Source organism: Anser anser (genome assembly GCF_964211835.1).
Source record: "Anser anser genome assembly, chromosome: 2".
In the NCBI taxonomy this organism is placed as follows: Eukaryota; Metazoa; Chordata; class Aves; order Anseriformes; family Anatidae; genus Anser; species Anser anser.
Genome location: NC_139721.1, coordinates 86,611,191 through 86,618,410, shown reverse-complemented (window position 1 = coordinate 86,618,410; position 7,220 = coordinate 86,611,191).

Below are 7,220 nucleotides of genomic sequence, written 5' to 3'. Positions count from 1 at the left end.
CCAAATAATATTGTGGATATGGCCTTCAAATTATGATTTACTGCTAATTAAGAGCTGTCCAAAAGGCATGATTTATTTTTTCAAAAGAGAAACAATAAAGACTTGAATGAATAATAGAAACATGAAGTCTAAGTTCCAAATTTCTACAGCCTTTCGGCTGTGTGCAGTACATCTCAGTGCAGCCAAGTCTTCATGATTAGTATAGCTGAAAAGTGAGTTTGAGGTTAATGTGGGTACACAACTTTTAGCAGCTCAGTCAAGATACACTATACCTAATGTATTGGTATATTGAGTGTAGAACTTATATCTATATCTATATAGATATATAAACATATATTTAAAATCTCAGATGTGATCAAGAGCCCTCAACGTAACCAGCTGGGGGGAAAGATTGCTCTGAAAAGCAGGGGCCTGGCTAAGGAAAGAAAGGAGATTATTCTGGAAATCCAGTGGTCTGCAGGGCTGAAAGATAGGATGTACCTCATGAGGTTACAGCAGGGTCATTTCCAAACCCATTTATTTTTTCTGTCTTGCTGATAAGTTTGAAGACATTTTAAAGTGGGTCTTCTTCCAATTTCTTGTAAGAGCTGAGCCTAGTTCCCTGACCCTCCCATGATTTTGTGGTGTGTTCGTTTGAGGAGAAGATCCAGGCAGATCAATTACAAATCTCCACTTCATTGTTTGTTATTAAATGTAATGTTTTGTAAATTTTTTTCTGCTGCATCTTTTTTTTTTCTTTTAAATTTCTGTCTTGTATTGCCTGATCCCTAGTATGGCATTGCATTGTTTCTTGTTATTCCTCTCCTGTGAATGGCAAAATCACTATCTTGAGTGAAACAGTGTTTTTCAAGATGAGTTTGACTTGTAGCTATAAACAGGAGACCATTTCCCTCTTTCCCCCCTTTGCTTCCAAAAGGAATGGTGGTGGTGGAAAGTTGAAAGCTTTGCAATCTATAAATAGGAAGGGACTGATAATACCTTTTGCATTTACCAACAGTAGTGGTGCAGCTTCTCAGCCTTGTATTACTGTGCTTTTGTTCCCTACGGCAGAAAGAGGGGACTTGAACTCTGCATGGGTTGCAGGGTTGAGCTTCATCTCTTTCAGTGGGGCTTTATGCAGTAGTAGCCTTCATAAAAAATATGTCACAGAACTGAAGTTTTAAGCAGCATACAAATCTAAGTGAAAGAGCCAAGTGGAAGCACCCATCTAGCACACTTTCCAGGGATGCTGTTTCTGCTATTAGCTAACATCCTGCCATCTTAGGTAGGAATTCAAGGTCTTGTCAGTAATTATAACTAAAAATTTTGTTTCCATTTAATCTGTTGGTGGACTCAGATTGTAAAGAATGCTAAGGATAATAAAGAAGGCCGGCTATAATGTGCTTGATTGTGCCAAGAATTGTCCCATTCAGAAGATGGACACCTCTAAAGGATTGTTGTCTCTGTGTCTTCTGTGGTGGATTTAGCTTGTGCCATAGTACAGAACTGCAGAATAAGTTAACAGACATCCATAAGTCAGTTAACAATGGAAGAGTGAAAACAATCTATGAACAATTTATTACTACAAAATAGCAAGAAAATTGCAGATGTTCTTATGAATATTCATGACACATAAAACTTATCTCTCCATTTATTTAAATTCTCCAAAAGCCAAAGCTATGAATTCATCTATTTATGGATAAAGATCAAAACTTAAAAAAATTGCAGTACAGGTATTTGAATGTTTTTTGTTTGTTTGTTTGTTTTAGGGAATAAAAAAAAATAATAAAAATCAATGATAATTAAAAAAACTCCTTTAAAAGGCTCCTTTTCACTTCAGGCCATGGAGCCCAGACATGAGGGGAGGATTCTACCCTATTTAATGAGTTTGGGGTTAGTTTAGCTTCATCAATTTGCTTGAAAAATTGGGACACAATTTTAGGACAGGATGATAGGTCAATGGCAAAGAGTATATTAAAACACTCCTGCATTTTTTAGTAACAGTAACATGCAATAAGAACAAACCACATCCCATAAGGTGCAAATACTATGTTTTTCTTTGAGAAACAGCTTTATCTGTCTCCAAGTTCCTTATAATTTTGCAATAACTAAATTTATTCTTCAGTTCTTATAGTATAAGAAGTTTTAGTTTTGCATAAAATGATTTTATTTTCTCCATAAAGAAATTGTGCTGATAGATAGGTCTTTCTTACAGCCTTATAATCTGAGCATCATGATGAAAGGAAACAATTTAGTATCAGCTACATGGATAAAGACAGCTATATAAATTAAATAATTTGCTAAAAATATAAATACTCTTTTGATCACGTAATGTACTCCATTTGTAATTTGCATTGTATCAAATGTGGTTACCAGGAAATACTTTGTTTTACTATCATGAGCGTTTGTAATTTCTATAGGAACCAAAGCACAGATACAACATTTCAATGAACATATTGCTAAATGAGTGATCTTAAGAATTTTGTCTCTAAGTTCTGTACAACATTTTCATAACAATACTAGGAATTAAAGGAGCAGTCACTTGCTTGGGAGGTAAAGTGGAGAATAGACAAAACATTAAACATATACCAGCTTTTACACAATTATCTCTGCTGTAATGTTCTAAATTGTTTCATTATTTCAAGTGCAGTGATTTGCTAAACAAATACTTACAGTCTTTTTCTATCTCTTTGCTAATGACAACTTATTAAGTTCTGATTAACTTCTTTATTGTAACAGTTGAGAGATGTTCTACTATCAAGTTTTTCATGTTTGAATAAGAAGGAACACTTAATTAACTAAGTTAATTAATAATACTAATACTTAATTAACTAGGTGATGTAAGACTTTCTGGTGTGTGGGGCTTTTTTGCTTTGTTTTGTTTTTGTTTTGTTTTGTTTTGTATGTGCGTGAGAGAGAGAGGGAATAGCATGTTCAGTTTATGAGTCTGCATTTTTTCCTGAAGAAAGCTTCAGACACCTTTTATAAAGTTTTTACAATTTTTAGTTTTGAAAGCTGCATAAGAACAAATTGTTCAGGTAGATGTTCAAAACAGAGTTTCAATACAGTTGATATTTGTACAGTTGTATCTCATTTGGAATCATGACTTCTGTACTTAAGGCTTCCAATGCCTTGCCTCAGAATCTCACCTACCAAGACTGTGAGGTATGACAGAATACACTAAATGAAATGTTGTTACTTCTCAGTTACTGAATGCCATCATAGACAGGCAGAGACTTTAAAAATCTAATTTCAGCCTTCAGTCTAGCTCTGAAGGCACTGTCTCCAAAGATTTCTGAAGAATAGATCTGTTAAAGTATTGGCATGTTTTCATCCCTTTTTTTTTTTTTTTAACAATCTCCTTCTTGTATTTCTCTCAGAATTAACTATTGTAGGTACCAGAGAGGGAAATTAAACTGCTTTGTCAGTCTATCAGTGGAGCTCTACTCTACTTAAGCAATATAGCTACAACTTGTACAGTCTGAAGTGCCAAATATTTCTCAGGAAGAACTCTACATATAATAATATGAACTATCATCACGAGAATAACTATGTACAGATGTTCATGCAAGCATGAGCTGAGCTGTCTATGCTGGTATAGATTAGAAGAGTACCTCAATCTGTATGAAAGTAATCTAATTATTTAAAATTGAAAACTCAGGGGTTTTTAACAATACTTGATTGAAACCTCAAGAACTTAAATAAGCATTAGTTTTTGCTATGGCATTTTTCTGAAAACCACAAATTATTTTTTAGTCAATTTTCAGCTATCATGGGTTTTCTGTGGCTACAAATATAGATAGACAACATGATTATTTGAGAACCACTGAGTTATGCTCCTTCACGAGATTATCCTGGATGTTTGAACAAAAGAAGGTGAGACAAATATTATTTTTTAAATAGACTATATGAAGGACTGAGCATGATTTGGGTGCAACCCATTTAAAACAGTTGTTTTCATGTATGGAGGCTAACGATGGGGTAGAAAACAAAGATATAAATCCTGCTTACCAAGTCTAAATATTCTCCAGAAACACTGTTGGCAAGGGCTTAATACTGCTGTTACCACTCTGTGATCCAATTTAGAGGCTAGGTTTGAATGCTCGTTCAGTTTACAGCACTACAATTTTTGCAGTCTGTGGGCCAAAGTGACACACCCTACCTACAGTATAGCCAAGAATTTAGTGTTAACATAATGTTTTAAAGATCTAATCAAAGAATTACTGTTACTCTAGATGCAGTGATACAAACATCATTCAAATCGTATACCATTAAAACAGAACACGCTCCATTTTTTCTACCCCTTTCTATGGAGTTCTGCTTCCATGTCCACTGTTCCTGTGGATATTAAGGTCAGTGGCTGCAGTCTGGTGATGGGGTTAGAGTGAGCCATTAGTGTCCTGAGTTCTTTACTGGGATAAATGTGATGTTGATGGTTTCTCCTTCCACAATCTTTTTTTAATTATTTATTTATTTTTTTTATTTCCTAACACATAACTCTTTCTTCTTTGGTTTACAATTACACATTATGTCCATACCCATTTGTCCATAGTGTGTTATGGATATACCCATTATGTCCATAGTGTGTTATGGAGATATTAGGTACTTTTTGTTCTTTCGTTACTCTTTAGACTCTTTTGGCCAGCTCCCATGATTGCACTCCTGTAATGACCGGTAAAGGACCAGTGACGATTTGTTCATAGCCTTTGGACATCCTTTGCTTTTACTTCTCCATCCTATGTTTGGTTCTAGGGTCACAGATTGTTCCTTCTACACAGATTTACTTATGTTACTATTGATATTGTTAATGAGAAATCTTTTCCCTACGGCTTCTGATGTATTCTGTCATACCTTTTATTTTTTGAAGGATTAATTCTAAAAGTCAGAAATCCAAGGAAACATGTTGGCTTCAGGGGACTGATTCTCTTTTATACTGATTTGTGCTATATTATTTTCCTTAGGAGTGCTCTCTAAACAACAACAATGGGAAAGGAACAGTACTTAATTTTGACATCTTAATTCCATACATTTTTTAGTGCTTTAAGGTCTTGCAGAAGATGAGCAGATACTCTGACCTACTGAAAAGTTAGGTAAGTGAGCAAGAATCCTAGCAACTGAGCAGCTAAATGGATTTGGGAATACTGTACATTACAGGTATAGCTTTTTTCAGCATAATTACAGATAAATGATTCAGATGGGCTATGACATTCTGTGGGCTGGCCACATGCATTTTTTAAAGACTATTCTGCATTGTTGTGTTGTCACATGCTGTGAAAATCACATTTACAACATATTGTCAGCTACTAAAAGTATTCTGCTAAAAAGCTTATCAAATCTTTATCTTCTTAGTGCATTTGGTATCTGTTTTTTCCCTCTCCTCTCTTCAGCAGCCTTTTGAATATTATGATCACAAATCTGTTGCACATACACTAGTGTCTTCACCCATATTACCTCACTCAGTCTTTTCTGTGGTTCTGTGAAACAAAAACCTATTTGAGAACCATCAATTGAATGATCTTACTCTAAGTTTACTGTTCAGAACTATTTTTATAGTTTTACACAGTTTTATACATGACTATTTAATGAGTTATAGTTCTGTTTATTTTCCCAGTGTATATCTCTATTGTTTAGAACTCTAAGGCAAAGTTGACTTCAGCTGATAATATGCCTTGCTATCATTCACAGCTTGTTTTTCCTGAACAGTTGCAGGCTAGGTTATTGTTCCTTATCCCATAATTATGCAAATTATGATTTCTGCTTCAGTTTAGTATTTTGCTGTTGGTCCTGATGATTTCCATCCAGTTTCTTTTTCTCTTCAGAAATCTGAATAGAAATCCAAGGCTGATTTTGTGGTCATATGTGGACTGAACAAAGTTGGTTTTGGTGGTGTTGTTTTGTTTTTTTCTTCATTAGTGTGATCCCAGTTTGATGCATCTTGATTTCCAAGACTATTGAGTACTTTGCAGCAAGTTGTGTTCTCTTGGTGCTGCCTGTTCATATCACAATTTGAGAAGCTTTCCATAACAATGAGGTTACCTGCTTTATATCTGTAAACCCTATACACCTGAAATTGTAATGGTGTTTTATATACTTCTTTGCCTTGACTGAAAAATATGACATTCTATATGCTTTATACATGCCCGTGTTGTACAAAACACAGGACAGTGTTGCAGTCAGCTGAAAGGAGCTGCTCCTTCTCTGTTTTCAGAATGACGTTAGGAATACCATGTTACATGCATGTGATTTCTTCTTTTATGTGTCATTTTTGTGCCTCTTTTCTGTAAATACAATTTCTCAGTCTTCAGGGAGTTTCTCAGAGATCATATTTATTTATTTTTTATTTTTTTTTACATTTTAGGTTTTTAGGTAGATGTACAGGAAGACTCTGTTTACACACAACAGTAGTTTCCAAAGATCTAATGTGATAATTTTTTCCTCATCCCAGCCAAGTAGCTGTCAGTTTCACATACAAACGAATAAGGTGCTTTCGCCAAATATCTGCTAATTGCTCTTGCCAACCAAGTCTTTGCTATGTGAGAAATTTTCAGTTGTTTGGTTGTACCATGATTTCTTCCAGTTATACAGTGTTTATGCTTAAAAAAGGATATTGCTTTTTGTTTGATGGCTTAAACGAATTTATGTTCAGTATGTACTGTAGATAGCCAGAGGCCGTAGCACTTCATTAAAAAAGGCTTGCTATTATACAACCTACTAAAATAACCTTTTTTTTTTATTAGTAGTAATGTTATTCAATATCCTTCCCAAGCTTCATGCTCCTTTCTGAGCAGACTTTTAGAAAGACATATACACATGCATTTAGATTTCTCTAATAACCATCTGTTAATTACTGGATACGTTGTAATTTCATTCATAAAGCCAAGTCGTTTCAGAGAGACTTGAGGCATTCCAAATACAATACAAGCACCCAAGTGTAGTCAAGTGTATCTACAAATCTGCTCTATATCTGCTATATCTTCTCCTCCACTATGATTATTATACAGTTCTCTCAAAACTGTTCATTTCATGTTTATTCTCTTTCTGCAGTGAATTATTTTCTTCCTAAAACTATCAGCAACTATCTACCTATATATCTCTTGGTACTGTCAGCTTAGCTGAGCCTATTGCTTTATTTATTGCTCAGCTTTATTCATGTAAGGCTTTGTCAAGTCTCTTAATCTTGGAACTGACCATCTGTATTTCACAGAGAATATTGAACTGTGGTTATTTCAGGCCTGGTTAGC